The sequence below is a fragment of the Nuphar pumila genome, chromosome 2 (assembly GCF_984573655.1).
Source record: "Nuphar pumila chromosome 2, dmNupPumi1.hap1.1, whole genome shotgun sequence".
In the NCBI taxonomy this organism is placed as follows: Eukaryota; Viridiplantae; Streptophyta; class Magnoliopsida; order Nymphaeales; family Nymphaeaceae; genus Nuphar; species Nuphar pumila.
The window spans coordinates 36,479,080-36,498,984 of record NC_143250.1 but is presented as its reverse complement, the minus strand read 5'-3'; the positions used below and the strand labels follow the sequence as shown (position 1 = coordinate 36,498,984).

At 38.1% G+C, this 19,905-nt stretch overlaps 1 protein-coding gene across 3 annotated transcripts in view; it reads right to left on the bottom strand.

The window, feature by feature from the left end:
- LOC149845264 (histone acetyltransferase MCC1-like) overlaps nucleotides 1-19,905 on the bottom strand; it is a 40,675-nt gene that overhangs the window by 11,874 nt on the left and 8,896 nt on the right. The window lies entirely within an intron of this gene.

Sequence of the window (19,905 nt, the reverse complement as noted above, 5' to 3'; positions counted from 1 at the left end):
CCAACTCACTTTTCTTATCATCGTGCATGTGCTGGTCGGTGGCAATTTAAATAAGTTTGAACAATGCATCAATTTTAGAAAATTGCTTCTTAATTACAAATATCCGACGAAAGATTGATGTTTAAATTATTCCTTGACATCAATAAAGCATTTCTTATTTATTTATAATTTTAGATCATTTTTATAGTTTTTTTTAAGTTTAAAAAAAAAAAAATTTTGAGGCTTACGCTTTGCGCCTCGAGGCTTACTCCTCGCCTCAGATTTTGGTGGAGCGCCTCGCTACGCCTCAACGCTTTTCACAACACTGCTCATATATGAATATATATATATATGAATTAATACATTTTAACACTCCCCTTCAAACTTACGGTATGATTACCGAATGTTTGAAAATACAAAACAAAGGGAAGGATCCAAGTCTTCATTGATAATCTTTACCAAATGCCTTTATTGGCTATCTCCATCTTCGTGATATGATGCATCAGAAACAAAAAAAAAAAATCAACCCATATCATCTTTAAGAACCTGCAGAGAAAACAAAATTGATGTTCAAAGTTCAAACTACACAAAGGAAGATATCCTTAGATTTAAAAGAAAACATTTTAACGCAATAGTTAAAAAATAGTTATAGATTATATGTATATAGTTTCAAATCAAATATTTTTTGAACAAGAATATATATATATGGAGAGAGGATGGTTAAGTTCCATAACAAAACATAAAGGTACTATAAACTAAAAAAATTTAAAAGTGAGTAAGATATGCACCCTAATCAATAATTTAAAATTTTTAGAAATATTAGCAACAATTTAAGCAAGATGCAATAGCCATTAAGATAGACACAAGGAATAAACTTCAAAATCAATTTTTTAAGAATTTCTCGTTTAGACAATCATAACCATAAAAACAACATATTTTCTTAAGGAAACATAAATTAAAAAAATAGTAGAATTTTGATCACTAAAGTTCAAAAGATAAGCACAGATTAGACATAAAATATCAATAAGATATAAACAATTTTGCAATAATATCCAAAAGGCTTAGGTAAACATTGCAAATAAATATATAACTCCTTAATTATACTAAGCAAAACACATGTATATTAAATGTAAGAGCTCAAAGGAGCTCACATAAAGAGAGAATTAATTAAATTCATACAAAAAATGCAAGATAACCATCATGAAACAAATATAAATATCCTCAACATATATATATTTTAAATATATATATATAGCCGAGTCCCCGTGTCCAAAAAATTTTAAATTGCGCCGCACCCGTGTCGCACTCGCACCCATGTGACATAGGGGATAACCATTTTTCATACAAGGACAAACGGGCGGCAGAAAAGATTAAAAAATATATGAAGAAATTTTAAAATTCCCACATACAACAAATCATAACAAGAGAAATGATATTTGCAAATCTCAACAATAGTATGCTCACGACAAGCAATTACCTCTTTGACCTCCAACTCAACATCCTCAACATTCAAGTGTATCAACAGATAGGGCAAGAGATCAAACACAAATGTCAGCAATAATCATACCAATGACCATGCACTAGCAATAACGGCTATCTAAACTAATAATAAATACTAGCTACAACCACAAGAAGTGCACATTTCTCACCTCACAAATGATTGTAAAAGTGCAATCAATACTATCAGCTACAACGGGTGCACATAATTCACTACAACCATGGTTGTAAAAGCTGATAAAACAAAATCTCTTATCCAACAAAAAAAGTCACTCAAATAAGAGGGGAGAGTGGAGAAACAAGATAGGAAAAAATATTGTAATAAAGATAAATTGATGTCAAGGAAGAATATTTGAAAATAATACTCAACTTAAGGTAAAAGTAATAAATTTTGCAATATTATGAGATTTAATCCATAAGGACCAATATAATCACAAGCAAATAACAATTGACATAGACTTGAGTTGATTTGGATGTGATCTACATGATCTCATTGTTGGCATTGCTGTTGGTCTCTTGGTGTTTTTTACATGGCATATCTTTCAATTGCTTTGGTAATGTAGTGGGGAGTCTGTGTGCATCCGACGTAGTTTGGATTCAAATGCAGTTAATGCATCAATGTTGGACCAAAAACTTTGCAAACTGACATATTAATCAGGATGGTTAACGAAAATTTTCTATGCATGTTTATTCTTTCTAGGATGACTTCATGTTATCCTGGCAGAAATTGTCATGATATTTGGTATATAATATTGATTTGAATAAAGCTATCTGAAGGTCTTAATATGTGGTTTGAAATATTTCAAACAAAGAAAAAAATTATGTGGTACTTGGTTCATCCAGTAATTGGGTGTTCATATCCATTAGGAAGTTACTGTTGACAAACTTGCTTCTTTATCAAATGTTCTAAAAAGAAAATACTGTTATGTTTTACATAGTTTCTTCATACGTGTTCTGGAGTTTTACAAATCATCAATTTTCAAATACTTATCAGTGCAGTGTTTTTTTTTATGTCGAGTCCTTGTAGAATTAAGATAATCAATTTTATATGTTACAACATTATTTGCAGAAATTTCCTTGGCTCCTTTCTCAAAAAGTAGCAAGGGTTGATGAAGGGAATGGTGGTTTTGATTAGTTACTTAAGCCACACAGCTGAGCGTTCCCTGTCTTTACATCCTAATTATAGAAACTGCTTCAAATAAGGTAAAAGTTCCTTTGCAAGAACGTACTATATACAAACATAGAATCTAAAAAGTCCTGTCAAATTTAAGATCTAAGTAATTGGTCTATTACCCATTATTTTGCACTTGGATGAACATGCCTATAAGCAGTAGTAAGACTTGTATCTCCATAAGATAGAATGAAACTGGACTACACGTATTAGATATAGCATTGCATCTGGAGTAAATTTTAAACATGAAGAATATGAGGATCTTGCTTCAATATGATTATATTCGATTTGTTCTTAAAATCATGTTTTAATGCACCAACTTATATAAACATATTGGATTTGTTCTTGATAGTCAATTTAGGTTTTGATGAGGAAGCTTCTTTTGTGGTCCAAGCCATTTTATACCTGGGCCTCTTTAGCAGGTTTAACATCATTAGTCATCGTGTTCATACAGTAATTGCATCTGGCAGAGCTGAAAGTCATTTTCAATTGGAGACCATAGTATGAATGCCTGTTTTTTATTTGTTCCATCTCTGATTATGATGCAAGGCTCAAACAGTGGAGATGTTCCTTCAATATAAGTTGAGTGAATGCTTGAATATGAAGACTTTGATGCAGTAACAGATAGAAGTATCTGTTTTATCATTAATATTTATGGGTCCCTCATAAGTAACTTTTCTTGTTGTACAATGGATGTTGGACCATATAGTGGCTGAACATCATCATTCTTTACTTTTTATAGAGAACAGGGTTGCATTTCCCAACTGAAATAAATCTCACATACACAAACTCATTATGTTCACTATATTGTTGATGATCTACTCAAATGGAATTAAATATCATTTATATGTTGATGAATTAAAAGGCCAACTGGTTTGTTATGCCCGAGTGACATTTGAGGGCTTTTTGCTTTGACAGCTATGTCAGACAGGCACTTCACTTAGCATGCAAATCTGATGTCATGTGTTGATACAGGATGACACCACTTCATGGACAGGGTTAGAATTGTGTTGGACACGGTCAATACCACGTCCTTAACTTTATCTATTCCTTTTTGTGATCTTGATTGTTTATTTTGTATTTATTGTTAAAATGTATTGATTCATATATATATATATGAGTGTATACATTGGTATACGAGCGTATATGTATATATTATATAATTTTAAACTGTTTTCTTTCCTTTGTAATAGGTAATACCTTTTAGGGGTATTGTGGTAATTTTGTACAATGAATAGGATCTGCCCATTAGGAGCAGAATGGTAATTCTGTACATGTAATAGTCTCTGCCCTTTAGGGGCAGAACTGACCACTTTTTTATTTTATTTTTATTTTGTCCTTTACACATTTATAAAGGGCAGTTTTGTCTTTTAATCAATATGGCTGTTGAAAATCTCCAACAGCTATATTTCTAGCTGTTGGAGCCTTTCCCAATAACTATATGGGGTCCTCTTGGCCCTTGTTAAGACTTATGTAATATATGTAATTACACTATATATTCTACCCCTTTTTATTATGAAGTCTTATGTACATTATATAATTGTAAGGGGTAGTTTAGACACTTCTTTTCTTTGTTGCCCTATTTTGTTTACATAAAAAGGGGGTCGACATTTTCGTATGATTGTGATGCAGAGGTGATGGTCGGCTGCAACGTATCTGCTGGCTGGATGAGGAAATGTGACTCTCACGTTCAGCAATGGGCAGAAATAAGAGAAACACTCACCCAAAATGATGGTGACCGTGTTAAACCTCCTTTTATTGAAATAGAGAACTTCAATGAACGAATAACAGTGTTGAATGATAAATGAAAATAGCAAACAATGCAAAGGAATGAGACAACAGGTAAAGAAAGTAAAAAAATGCTGGAACGAAAAGACTGCTGCCAAGGAATCAATCTTCTCTGCCTGAGCACAAAACCCTAGAGGGGTTTTAAAGACTTTTGGCTGGATCCGGGTAGCGGGTCCAGACCCGATGTCGATGTTGCTCTGGCCTGCTGTTGGATCTGGAGCGGTCCGACCCATACTCTCTATGCTTGCCTGGCATTGGTACACAGTGGTACCTCCCCTCCACATTTTGGAACCAGTATGGGAATTGGATCCACTGCTTGGATCCGATTCCCAAAGTGCAAATCCAGTCCCCTACATGAGTCACGCGGTATAAACCCAGGCCCATCCTGCTCTGCATCATTCTCCCCTGGTTGGGAAAAAGTTACGACTTGTTGTTCTTACAGTAAGCACTTAGATCAGGCACAGTAAATGTAGGAGAAGAATGCCAATTTTTGGGTAGCTCAAGGAGGTAAGATCGATCTAGTAGGTTCGCGAGCTGGGGCAACCCGGTCTCCTTTGTGGGAAGGAGAACTATCCTATGACCCTGAAAGACAAATGTGTACGTATTCCTACGGCCATCATGGATGGTCTTACGGTCAAACTGCCAGGGACGTCCCAATAGGATGTGACACGCACTCATGGGTGCCACGTCACACCACACTTCATCGTGGTAATGCTCCTCCATAGAGAACCGAACTAGACAACGCAGGGTGATGGGCACCTCGTTGCCTTTCTTGAACCATGCCATTTTATAAGGTTGGGACAATTTTTCTGTTTTTAGGTTCAAGGTGGACACGACACTCTCGGACACCATATTCTCGCACGCTCCAGTATCAATGATAACATCACACGCACGCCCCTCACAATTACACCGGGTTCTAAAAATATTATTTCGCAACCATTTTGTGGGGGGCGACTCTCGGGATGTGGTCAACGCATGATGGATGGTTAACAAATATTTGATGCTGCCATCGAACTCTACGACTTTCACCTCGTCATTCCCCTCAACAAGCGACTCACCCTCGCTCTCACTATCGGACGCAGACTCAACAATGCCCTCTGCTAGATGAGTGTTCTTATTCATGGTGGGACACTTGGACGCAATATGACCTAACTCTTGACACCTAAAACAACGAACAATGGACTCATTGGGCTTACCCTTGGATCTGGTGTGGTACGCGGGTCCAGACTGATCGGGTTTGCTAGGGTCGACTCCTTGGGTAGACTTGAGTCTTCTTTCCTAGGGGAGCTCGCTCCCCTGGTTGGGAAACTCGACTTGGGTTGAATGGACTGATCACTACGGGATGTCCTATGTTCCTGCCTCCTTTTCAGTTTCTCCTCTACATTCATAGCATAACTACTTGTCTGATCCAATGACTCGACTGTGATACAACTGAAGTCGTCAAAAATAGCAGGACGGAGACCAGAAATATACCTCGTGACCTGCTGGCGGGCGGTCTCCTCGATCTGCACTCGTAGGGAAAGACGATGGAACTCAGCAGTGTAATCCGCCACAGTATTGGTGCCTTGACGCAGGGTCAGGTACTCCTTGTAAGCTCTCTCAGCGTGATCTGACGGTACGAACTTAGACTGCATCAACCACTGCATCTCTTCCCAAGTTTGTACACGCTCTAATCCCTGCCGCTCCCTCGATCGTTGCATCTCAACCCACCATGTCTGTGCTAGGCCTCTCAACCGAGTAGAGGCTAGGGAGACACGACGGTGCTCGGTGACATCGTGGTAGTCGAAGAAGAATTGGACGGTATATGACCAATCAAAGAACTGCTCTGCATCGAACCGACCTGCGAACTCTGGAAGCTCCAACATCACCCCATACGTGGAGGGGCGCTCTGGTGCTCTCTGTTGTCGGTCTCCCACCATCCCTGCAGGATGCTCGTTCCAAAAAGTGTCATCATCCCACACTGCTCCATCTTCGTGGTCTTGTTCGCCTGGCTGTTGGGGTTGGCGAATTTCGACGACCTGTTGTCGGCGCTCTGGTCGCGCCGGTCCCTGATGAGTCAATCTCGGTCTGGTTGGCCCGTGGGCGAGAGCCATCTGTGGTCGGCGTTGTGGCACCGGTATGACAGGAGGTCCCAAGTAAAAGGGATGGGTCTCGGGTTCTAGGTGGGTAGGAATGACATAATATGGGTTTGGGTTAGGATACTGGAGTTGGGTCGGATATGGTACTGGATTCTGGATCAGAGTTGGGTTGGTTCTGGTTTGGGTCTAGGGTCTGGTTGGTATATTGTTGGGTTGATTAGCCCGATGGGATGTGGATCGGGTCTGTTCCTAAACTACTCGTCGGACCCAAATATGGATAGGTTGGATCGAGGGTCGAGTTGTGTGGATAAGAGGCTTGGTTTGAACTCGATCCACGATCCATATGATTATGGGTCTAGTTTTGACCCGGCTTAAATCCAAACTGAAGCTCCGTCCGGGGCCAATATGGGTTTGGGTCGGTATTGGATCCATTTTGGGGTTCAAAAATAATGGGTTGGGTTTGATCCGGACGAACCGCGAACCACACCCTATTGGGTTGGTTGGGTAAGGGGGTTCGGACCCCGGACCAGCTCCCAGGGACCCAAAGGGTGGTCCCCGAGACCCAGGCTTGGGTCCCGTTGAAAAATGTTCCAGCCCGGACCCTCTCGGGTTCGGACCCATCCACACGGGTCCGCCAGGTTCCACCCGCTGGTTGGTCGCCGCAAGGCCTCTGCGCAAGGGACCAGGAGGGAGAACAAGCTCCTTCCCGGGTCGGGTCGCTGTGCTAGGGCTTGCAGCGGGGTCCCGCGTGCTGCTGGGTTCTTGCGGACCAAACCCGACCTGTGGCAGACCCACAGGAAACCGAAACCTGGTCTGGGGTGCACTAGGACCCAAACCTGTGGCAGGACCCGGCGTGACACTAGGTTCCTGCAGGCCCAGCCCTGCCTGCGGCATAGCCCCCGTGACTCGAGGCCAGGGCAATACTGCACCCGCGACGTGGGGTTGCCCTGCCCTATTTTCTTGGTTCAGATGGATGGTACCAACTGCGTGTGACGCCGCTGCTGTCGAACCCGAGAATGGAGGGGGGAATGCTGGTTGCGGGGCAGCGACACAGTCGGGCTGAAAGGGCGTCGGCTGGACTGCTTCCGCGTCTGCTACGACCTCCAACATAGCCCCCAGTCTTTGTCATGAGGTCGCGGAGGGCTCCACCGGTGACTCAAGGGCAAGGACTCGCCCTTCGACCCCATCAAGTCACCGTGATATGCTTGCCACGTCCCGGCTGATACGCAGCACATTTTCCTGCATCTTCGTCATCATCTCCATCATCTGCAGCATCGGATCTGCGTTGCCGGCATCCTCTGCTCGATCACCGTCGTCGGATCGCCCCTCACCTCCGAAGCCATCTTGCGAACGAGGGGATAGGCGTTGGTTCTAATACCAGTTTGATGCAGAGGTGATGGTCGGCTGCAACGTATCTGCTGGCTGGATGAGGAAATGTGACTCTCACGTTCAGCAATGGGCAGATATAAGATAAACAGTCACCCAAAATGATGGTGACTGTGTTAAACCTCCTTTTATTGAAATAGAGAACTTCAATGAACGAATAACAGTGTTGAATGATAAATGAAAATAGCAAACAATGCAAAGGAATGAGACAATAGGTAAAGAAAGTAAAAAAATGCAAGAATGAAAAGGCTGCTGCCAAGGAATCAATCTTCTCTGCCTGCGCACAAAACCCTAGAGGGGTTTTAAAGACTTTTGGCTGGATCTGGGTAGCGGGTCCGGCCCCGGACCCGATGCCGATGCTGCTCTAGCCTGTTGTTGGATCTGGAGCGGTCCGACCCATACTCTCTATGCTTGCCTGGCATTGGTACACAGTGGTACCTCCCCTCCACGTTTTGGAACCAGTATGGGAATTGGATCCACTGCTTGGATCCAATTCCCAAAGTGCAAATCCAGTCCCCTACGTGAGTCACGCGGTATAAACCCAGGCCCATCCTGCTCTGCAGCAGATTGTATTGAGAACTCCCTTGATAAAATAAAGTAGAACATGCAGAGTTGCTCTCTCCCTCTTGTGTGCCTCTAATAAGTTGAGTTCCAACAGATGAATTAATATGGTATCAGAGCCACGTCCAAGCTGTTAGAGGATTGGGTGTGAAGAACAGAGGTAAGGGGCATTTTGTCTTGGAGAATGTGATGCACGTCAGCCCGTGCAGTACGAATGTCAGAGTCGACCTTGGCTGAGGTGAGATTCAGATAGATTTTGATTTTAGAAGCTGACCCAAACAAAAATCACGCTATTTGGTGGAGTCTTGGAATTGTTATGATTTTTTCAATATTTCTGAAGATCACACCTCATAGTGAGCAGATTTATGGATTTCGTAGATTGTGACCAAATCGACAGGTTTGAAGCACTAAGATTGGCTATGTTCAGGTCATTTTTGCCCTAGAAAACTTTTAGAAGAGGTTTGGTGGGCTGTTGTGGTAATTTGGAGGAGTTTCGTTGTGGTTTTGGTGGGTTTCTATGTACCGGTAACACGCAGCACGTGTTGTTGCTTTGTGGTGATCAGTCTGATCACTTTGCTTCGCTGAAAAAGTGTAATCAGGTTGTTTTCACCCTAGAAGATTGTTAAAAGAGTTTTGGAGAGTTAATGTGGTGATTTGGAGGAGTTTTGTCAAGTTTTGGCATTCCTAAGTGTGGCGGTCACAGTGTTTTTCTGCTGTTACACTTTGTTTTGAATCTTGGACTGCTGTAAGTGTGTTATTGTTGCAGCTGGTCAGTATTGGTGGTGTTTGGTCTTTATATCTAGCGCGACTCGTGTATAGTTTGAGTTGTGTGCGATATAGAAAAGGAAGAAATCCAAATTGTTCCTGGAACGAATTATGCATATTGGGCTTGTTTTATGACAGCAATAATAGTAGGAAAAGGTCTTGGAGGATATTTGGATGGCTCAAAAGTGAAACCCAAGCCCAATAGTGCTGATTTGGATAAAGCTATAGAGGAATGGATTATAAATAATGCAAGGGTCAAAGCATGGATTCTAGGTTTAATGGAACAAAAAATAGCTATGAATCTTTCTAAATTTCAAGAGGCCAAAGAAGCTTGGGCATACCTCAAACAAGTATACTAACAAGAAAATTGGGTAAGACATTATCAGATTATTCAAGAATTGAGGAGTATGCGACAAGAAAGCAAGTCAATTGAAGAATTCTATTCTGATATGCAAAGAATTTGGGATGATCTTGCTCTTATGGAGGGTCAAACAAAATGTGAAAAGTGTGCGAAATGTAAGTCATGTGCTTCATGTCAAACTTGTTTGGGGCTTTTTGACCATCATAAGGAAACTGATAGTCATTAAGTTTCTTATGACACTCAAACCAAAATTTGATGGAACCAGGAGTGCTATCTTGCATCGTTCTCATTTACCCTCACTTACCAAGGTCATAGCTAAATTGATAGCAGAAGAGACCAAGATGAAATCTCTTAGAACTTATTAATCTGGTGACAGTGTTATGGTAGTTTCTCGGTAGTCAGGTGGTAGATTTGGTGGCAAAGGTGGTGGTAGAGTTGGAGGAAGAGGTGATTTGAGTGTTGGAGGGAGAGGCGACCTGAGTGCTATTCAGTGTTACTATTGCAAAAAATTTGTCTATATAAAAAATTACTATCCAGTTATCAAGAAAAATAAAGGAGGATTCTATGCAACACCTTCTCATGGTGAGGACTTTAAGCCCAAGGATGAGCATATCGACAATAGCACTTTATCTGTTGGTATTTCCACTGCAAGATCTTCAGAATCTTTAGGCAGTGGTCAACTTTAGTTGTTGGAGAAGGTGCATCAACAAATGTAACAACAGATTCAGCAATTGCAACTTCTTGCCCAATCAACCATATCTCCTTCCACTTTTTCTCCTTCTGGTACTGCTTTTTCAAGTATCTTTGGCTATGCTTCTGGTTGGTTAATAGACTCTGGAGCATCATGCCATATGACATCCCACGAGACTATTCTAACCAATTGTAAGCCCTTCAGTGGTATTTTTCATACTACTGATGGTTCTTCTATGTCTGTCTCAAAAGTAGGTTCCATTACTTTTGATCTTTGTCTTAGTAGTAAGATAAATCTTTCTCAAGTTTATCATGTTTCATCCCTTGTTATGAATCTTATCTCTGTTAGAAAAATTATTAAACTTAATTGTAATGTTATTTTATCTCTCCTTGGTTGTATGGTGCATGATCAGTTGTCAGGAAAGAAGATGGGGATTAGCCATAGAAGGAGATACTTATACTACCTGGACTGGATCGATATAAGTGAGCAAAGTAATCTAGGTGTCAACGTAAGAGTTGTTATAAATGAATCTGTTTTGTGGCACCAAAGACTGGGTCATATTTCCAACTCTAGGTTGCAAAAGTTGTTGTCCTCATAAAATTTTTTCAAGTCATAATTAGTTGTATCAAGTCATGTCAAAGACTGTGAAAGTTGTAGGTTGACAAAGGGTCATGCCTTGTCATTCGAGTCCAGTGTTAGATAAACAAAAAGTCCTTTTGATTTAGTACATTTTGATGTATGGGGTCCTTCACTGGTTATGTCAAAAGGAGGATCATCGTATTTTGTTACTTTCATAGATGATTGTACTAAATATACCTAGTTATACTTTATAAAAAATAGAAGTGAACTTTTTTGTATCTTTAAAAACTTTTGTGCTATGATTGAAAATCAAGTTTGCTACTAAGATTAAGATGTTGAAAACGATCTCTGGTGATAAATATGTAAGTTATGCATTCAAAAAGTTCCTGCAGGAGAAAGGTGTTTTGCATCAAAGATTTTGTCCTTACACTCTTGGGAAAAATAAGAGTGACTGAAAGAAAGAATAGACATGCCCTTGAAACAACAAAAAAACTTATTTTTTTAGGTGAAGTACCCAAAGTGTTTTGGACAGATGCAGTTCAGCTAAATATCTATCAGATAAATCGTATGCCCTCAAGTGTGCTTAAGGGTATATCTCCCTTTTAAAAGTTGCATAGACAAGTTCCAAATTATGATATGATGAAAGTGTTTGGGTGTATATGTTTTGTTTTGTTGCCGGATAGATATAGAGATACGTTGTCTCATAAAATCGTCAAGTGTTGCTTTCTTGGTTTTGCTATTAGTCAAAAGGAATACAAGTGCTATGATCCTCTTAGGAAGAAGGTGTGGGTATCTCAATATGTTATTTTTTTCATGAGGACATGCTATATTTCAGTCAACATGAAAGAAAGACCAGAAATGAATTAGACCTGTCATTCTTTGTTCCATTTGGTGAAAAAGAAAGTGTAAATAAAAAGGTGGAGATTCAAGGGGAGCAATTTCAATCTAGAGAGGGTCAGTATGGATAGATTTACTCAAGAAGACAAGAAAATGTGATTGAAATTCCTTTTATAGATCAAGTTGAGGAACATCCAGAAAGAAGAGAAGAGGCCAATTCAGATTCTATTCTCATGTCTCAGCTGAATCCGGCCACCAGATTTCAGAGTCTTCATCTTCCCTACCTCTTTTCCATCAGGTACGTAGAAGCTCTAGAACCTTGATTCATCCTTCTCGTTTTGTATCCTATGAGTCATTCTCTCCTTAACATTGTGCATTCTTAGAATTAATTAATTCTTATGTTGAGTCTAAGTCTTATGTAGAGGCAACAAGAAAAGAAGAGTGGCAAAGAGCTATCGCTGAGCAAATCAGTGCACTTGAGAGGATGCTAGCATGGGAACTGGTAAAACCTCCACTAGGAAAGAATATTATTGGGAGCAAATGGGATTATAAAACAAAAACAAAAGCAAATGGTTCAGTTGAAAGATACAAAGCAAGATTAGTAGCTAAGGGTTAGATCAACAATTTAGAATTGATTTTGCTGAGACTTTTGCTCTTGTAGCACATATGACAACTATTCGAACATTGCTTGTAGTGACTTGTAGTCAGTCAGTGGAATATGTGGCAGTTAGATGTTAAGAATGCTTTCTTGAACAGAGATCTGGAAGAAGTATATATGAAACATTCACAGGGTTTCTCAGATCCTGAAGGAAGAGTTTGCAGACTTCGCAGAGCATTATATGGACTCAAGTAGGCACCTTGAGCTTGGTTTGAGAAGTTTAGATCAATAGTGAAGTCTCTTCATTTTGAGCAAAGTCATCATGATCCTGCCCTGTTTGTATCTTCTTCCATATATGGAAAATGCATATTACTCATATTACTTTTTTATGTAGATGATATGATACTCACAGGGGATGACATTGAAAAAGTTAAGGAGACCAAGGAAAAGTTGGGCTACAATGTTTGAGATTAAAGACTTGAGGCTCTTGAGATATTTTTTTGGGCTTGAGATATCATACTCACCAAGAGGATTGTACTTGTCTCAACATAAATATGCTACAAACTTAGTGGTGAAGGCAAGGTTGGTAAGTGAAGTCAAAAGAGTTAACTCTCCTATGAAAGCAAATTTGAAAATGAGGGCCATAGTTGGTGTTGAGGTAGAAGATCATGTTGTGCACAGGCAATTTGGTGGGAGCCTCATTTACTTGATTATATCTAGGCTAGATATTACCTATGTTGTTCATGTAGTAAGCCAATTTATGAGTGCTCTTAGGACAGTTCATTTAGTTGCAGTTCTCTGAATCATTGGGTATGTGAGAGACACAATGTACTATGATATGTTCTTTTGACCTTCGTTACACTATGTTAAGAGCCTTTTGTGATGTTGATTTTGGAGGCTCTCTACTATTGGCTTTTGTATTTTGCTTGTAAGCTCTCTGATTTCATGAAAAAGCAAGAAGCAATTGCATAGCGGAAGCTGTCTACAAAGCTATGACTCAAGTCATTGCTTGAGATCATTGGCATACGATGGTTGCTGAAAGAATTGGGGATCTCCAGTGTGAACGAGACTCAATTTATATTGTGATAATATGAGTGTAATCCATATTGCAAGAAATCCAGAATTTCATGAGTGAACTAAACACATTGAAATAGATTGTCACTATACAAAGAGGGCCTATGAATATGAAATTATTGCTTTAGAACATGTGAACTCAAAGAAATGTGTTTACAAAAAGTCTTACTCCCTCTAATTTCAATTCTTTTCTTTCTAAACTCGAAATGATTCCGTTGCATCATCCCAAGTTTGAAGGGGAGTGTTAAGACTTATGTACTTTATGTAATTACATTATGTATACCACCCCTTTTATTATGAAATCTTAAGTACATTATATAATTGTAAGGGGTAGTTTATGTTAATATATATATATATATATATATATTTATGTAAACCAAAATACCCATCAGGGGTATTTCGGTCATTTCATTGTAAGAGGTGTCAGCCCATTAGGGGCTGACCACCTTTTATTTTCTTTATTTTTTTATTTGTACTTTTCTCCTTTTTGAAATGAGGGGGCAGCTCCAACTAGCTGTTGGAGCTGCTGCCAACGGTCATATGCAGCCCAAGAGCTACTTGGGGCTGCTCCCTTAAGGGCTCTTATATTATAAATAGGCCATTAAGGCCTTTGTATTTCTTACTCTCTTGAAGAGATTTTTTCATGCAATAACAAATATATTTTGACCCTTGTGAGGGTGGTGTGGCTTATTCAATCAAGAGTTTTTCTTGATTGTAAGTGTTCTTGCAAGTCCATAAGTGATGTCTCTTTGGATTTAATCCATTCCATTACATGGTATCAGAGCTTTGGTGCTCTTGAAGTATTATTCATTCGGATAATATCAAGAGAAGGATCGTGAGCTTGGTAGATCGCTGCATCAGGAAGCACACCATCAAAGAGCTTCTCAAACAAATCTTGTATTCTTTTCTCTCTCTCTTCTTATTGTAAAACATGAAAAATGAAAGAGAAGTAATCGTCTCCATTCTTGTACGACTCAATGATATGAACTATGTGATGTGGGCATCAATAGTGAAGCACAAAATTTGAAAAAAGGGTCTATGGGGTTTGGTTGATGGGTACCAAAAGAGAGCTTCAACTCGTTCTTACTAAAATTGAGAATGGAAAGTAAGTTGTTCTTCAAGGAGAAAGATGTCTAAAGTCGTCTCCGATTATGAAAAAAAATGGAAAGAGTGGAGGATGTGTCATTCCACGATAATTGAATGGCTTACAAGTGTTCTAGTTTGACAAAATTCGATTTCGCTAGTGATGCATGAAAATACCTTAAAGATATGTATAGTCTTAAGGACATTGCTCATATATGCGATGTGCAAAATAAAGTAAGAATTATGACCCAAGGAGAGATGAGCATTAGAGTATATTACAATGCACTCTCTCTCCTTTGAGATGAATTGGGTCTTCTAGAGCCAAAATGACATTGTCCACAAGATGTAAAACTCCGTGTAAAACAAATTAGAACGAAGAATTTCTATCAATTCGTTAATGGGCTTAGACCCGAATTTGAAGGGACCAAGTTGGCTCTCCTTTATAGAGGAGGCGTACCAACCATAGTCGAAACTCTTGAAGAGTTAACTATAGAAGAAAATAGGTTAAAGAAACCATCCGTCTCAAAGGATGAAGAATCCATGCTTGCTATGTTAAAGCCCGGTAATCACACTAGGAGTTATAAACCTCCTCACTTTGTAAAAAATGATAATGGAAGAAACTCCAATGATTATGGAAAGAGTCAAAGCGTTAAAAGAAGTGATCATGAATACAAAAAGGGTGACAAGATCATATGCTACCATTGCTATGAACCGGGACGCATCAAGCCATTTTGTCTCAAAAAAAAGGAGGATCATAGAGATGATAAAAGGGTTGCTTCGGTGGGAACATCCTTTGGAAAAAATGATGTAGACAACTTCAAATGCATCGGCTCATTATCTTTGATACAACTAATGCGGGAGCGGCCATATTCACAAGTGGTGACCCCGGTAAGACTTCTTAGTTCCTTGACTCTGGTGCCTCTTTTCATATGACTCCAAATGAGTATATATTGTTCGAATGCCATACTAACCCAAATAACTCTTATGATTCAACCGCCGATGAAACTTTCTTAAAAATCAAAAGTTTTGGGGTTTTTCAAAAACAACAAACCTTTCACATATCAAATATTAGAGTAGTACCAAAATTGAATTTAAATCTTTTATCTATTTCTCAAATTACGGATTATGGATATAAAGTCTTGTTTTCATCTAATGATTGTTTAATACAGGATCTCCAGTCCGAGAATCCGATTGGGCGAGGCCATAGAAGAGGAGATCTCTATATTATAAACAACCTTGAGTTATCAAAACATACTTTTTGTAATTTTTGGAACAAAAAACATATAGAAAATTGGCACAAAAGATTAGGACGTCATAGTGTGTCCAAATTACACTTGTTTCCATTTTTTACAAGCTATAAAGAAAGAGATTTTGTTTGTGAAGATTGCATTCTTGGTAAAATGAAGTCTTTACCTTTTGGGCCAAGACATTTTATATCTAAAAATTCATTTGAGTTAGTACATTCGGATGTGTGGGGTCTGACTCCGGTTGTATCCAAAGGAGGTGTATCTTGTTATGTTGTATTTGTAGATGATTATAATAGACACTCTTGGATATTTTTTCTTAAACAAAAATCTGAAGTATTTGATTGTTTTAAAAAAAAATCACTTCTATACAAAGACTCAATTTAAAACCAATATTTAAATCTTTAGAACCCATTCCGGTGGAGAATTTGTGTCAAAGGAGTTTGAAAATTACCTTAACTTACATGAGATTATTTATCAAAAATCTTGTCTGTACACTCCTCAACAAAATGGACTAACTGAAAGAAAGCATAGACATATTGTTGAGACCACTAAAACACTTCTTATATCAAGAAATGTTCCAAAAAAAATTTGGGCCGAAACTGCTCTTACGACAGTTTATTTGATAACTAGAATGCCTTAAAAAAACATTGAAAATATCTCTCTTATTGAAAAATTATTTAAAACATCCCTCGATTATAAAAGGTTAAGAGTCTTTGAGCGTAAATGTTTTGTTTTTACCAATAAGAATGACAAACTTTTCCCAAAAGCAATTCTTTGTGCTTTTTTAGGCTATGCCGAAAATAAAAAAGGATATATAGATGTTATGATATTGAAAGAAACAAATTATATATTTTAAGAAATATTACTTTTCTTGAAAACGAAAATGAGTTTGGCAAATAAAAAAACCAAGAGAATTGTGATTATTCATTTTTTGACCTTGTCAATGAACATGAAAGATGTGAAAACATTCATGATGTGCATGACAATGACAATGACAATGACAATGACAATGAAAACACTCATGATGCAAATGAGAATGTGAATGAGGGTCTTGATAATATAGACCTATATTATAGTGACATATAAACCTATGCTCGACGTACCGAAGACCATCAACATATTCTCAAAATCAAGATGTAGATTCTACTAGTATTAGAAAATCCATGAGAATTTCAAAAGCTCTTACTAGATTTGTATCCTATGATTCTTTTGAACCGATGTATAGATCGTGTCTAATGACCATACACTCATATATATAACCAACATCTTACCATGATGCTAAAAATCATCAAGAATGGATTAAGGCAATGAATGATGAATTAAACACCTTAGAAAAGGCAAAAACTTAGAAAATCCAAACATTACCTAAAGAAATGAAAACTATAGGACGTAGATGGGTCTACAAGATAAAAACTAAATGGGATGGGACATTAGAAAGATATAAGGTTACGCTAGTAGCCAAGAGATACAGTCAAGAATATGGGATAGAGAATGACAAAACATTTGCTCTAGTCGCATGACCATTGTTAGAACCCTTATTTCTATAGCATCAATTAAAAATTGGCCAATCTTTCAAATGGATATAAAAAATGTCTTTTTGAATGGTAATCTCAATGAGGAAGTTTACATGGATCCTCCACCAGGTTTAAGTTTAGCACATGAAAAAATCCTTCGGTTATGAAAAACTTTGTATGGTTTAAAACAAGCTCGCAAAGCTTGGTATGATAGGTTCAATAGTGTGATGATAAAATTTCATTTTAAATATTGTTATACTGACACTACATTATTTGTTAAGTCTTCTAGTACAGGAATGATAATATTATTGCTTTACGTAGATGATATGATTATCATAGAAGATGACATGCAGGGAATTAATCATATCAAAGATGTGCTTAAAGCAAGGTTTTAAAACCCGTGACTCGGAACTCGACTCGTTCTTTATTGACTCGTGACTCGGCGGGTCAACTCGGTGACTCGGACCGGGTTTTGTTAACTTTTGATTTTAAAAGAAAAACAATATATAATTTGTCTGAAACCATGTTTTTGAGTAAACATAGTCTCCAAATGTCTGTAAGAATATAAAAACAACTGCAAAGAGCTATAGAGGTTTGCTTGAATAATTGAATTTGATATCTATACAAGCACTTTGACAGTCAATTTGTCATGTGCCACATAAATCTGGGAGTTTAAAGATTAAAAGTTTATTAGATGTAGAACAGTTGGTCACGACAAGCAAAAATTCATTAATTTTGCTAGTTTAAGTCCCGACTGCCAAACCATTTCATCAGCTTGCAGAAAGTACTAAACTCTTTTAGCCTTACTCAAGACTTGGTTCTCCATTTCAAGAGTTTATCTGATTTTTCATATCAATCCCAATTTTGAGGTAAACAAGGTCTGAAACTGCAAAATAGACCATTTTTTATTTGACAAAAGCAAATGCATACAAAAATCTCCTGGTTTTGCCAATAGAGTAAGTTTTTCAATGTATGTTTTTACATAGTCAATTGTACATACAATCTATTAGAACACAATTTTTTTTTTCAAATAGTTTGTCAACATGTAAGCAAGTTTCTCAAGGGCTTCACAAATCAATGGCCTACAATATGCCAAAATTTCATGACTCAAAAAAACATATTTTTACATAAAAAAAAATATGATAAAGGTGTGATTCCTAGCAAATAAACCATGTTGAACACATATATGAGGTCAGATTGCTTAGATACAACTTGCATCTATGATTTTTCAACTAGATTGTACAGACAGTAAACAGTAGACTGCATATATGTAAATATATCATTACCATTTGAAACTCAAAAAACAAATTTCAAACATCCCTGAACTCGCCCGAGTCAGGCCGAGTCAAGCCGAGTCAGGCCGAGTCAAGCCCGAGTCAAGCCCGAGTTTTGGCAAACCGAGTTTGCCTTGCCGGGTTGACTCGCTGGAGGGCCGAGCCGAGCCGAGTCAACGAGTTGACTCGGCGAGTTTTAAAACACTGGCTTAAAGACAACTTTAATATGACATATCTTGTTTTTTATAATACTTTCTTGGAATAGGTGTCGCAGACTAAGTATGCAGCAGAGATCATAGAACGATCAGGACTCTCAGATGAAAAACAAGTTGATACTCCAAAGGTCATAAATGCGAAAATGAAGAAAGAAGATGGAGAACCTCTAAAGGATCCAACTCTGTATACACAAATGATTGGAGCTTTGTCTTTATCTCTCTATTACTCGTCCTGATATTTCTTATATTATTTATTCTGTTAGTCAATTTCAACATGCTCCCACTACAGTACATATGAGTGTTGTAATGAGAATTATTAAATATATTAAGAATTCTATCTATTATGGATTATTTCTATCATTCTCTTCCTCATTAAAAGTCATTGCATATTCTGATTCTGATTGGGGGATGTGAATGATAGACGATCAACCATTGGTTCTTGTGTTTTTGTAGGTGATTTCCTAATTTCATGATGATGCAAGAAGCAGTAGAAGGTGTCCCTCTTTTTCACTGAAACAAAGTATTGTGCCATGGCAACAACTACGTTCGACTTAGTATGGTTGAGACAATTACTAGAAGATTTGGGAGTTCACGTTGCAGAACCCTCAAGATAATGTTGTGACAACAAGAGTGTTGTATACATTGCAAGCAATCATACATTCCATGAGAGGATAAAACATATTGAAATAGATTGCCACTATGTTTGTGAAGAATTCCTGAGGAAAACCATCACATTGCCTTACGTTCCATCTTAGTATCAAATAACAGACTTCTTCACTAAAGTGTTCCCATCACTTCCTACTTTGGCAAACTCTCGGTTGTTTCGCCATGAGTTTGAGGGGAGGTGTTAATATATATATATATATATATATATATATATATATATATATATATAAACCGAAATACCCATCAGGGGTATTTCGGTCATTTCATTGTAATAGGCGTCAACCCATTAGGGGCTGACCACCTTTTATTTTCTTTATTTTTTTGTTTGTACTTTTTTCCTTTTTTGAAATAAAGGGCAACTCCAACTAGCTATTGGAATGTGACCGTTGGGAGCAACCTACCAGCTACTTTGGGCTGCTCCCTTAAGTGCTCTTATATTATAAATAGGCCATTAAGGCCTTTGTATTTCTTACTTTCTCGATGAGGTTTTCTCATACAATAATAAATATATTTTGACCCTTGTGAGGGTGGTGTGGCTTAT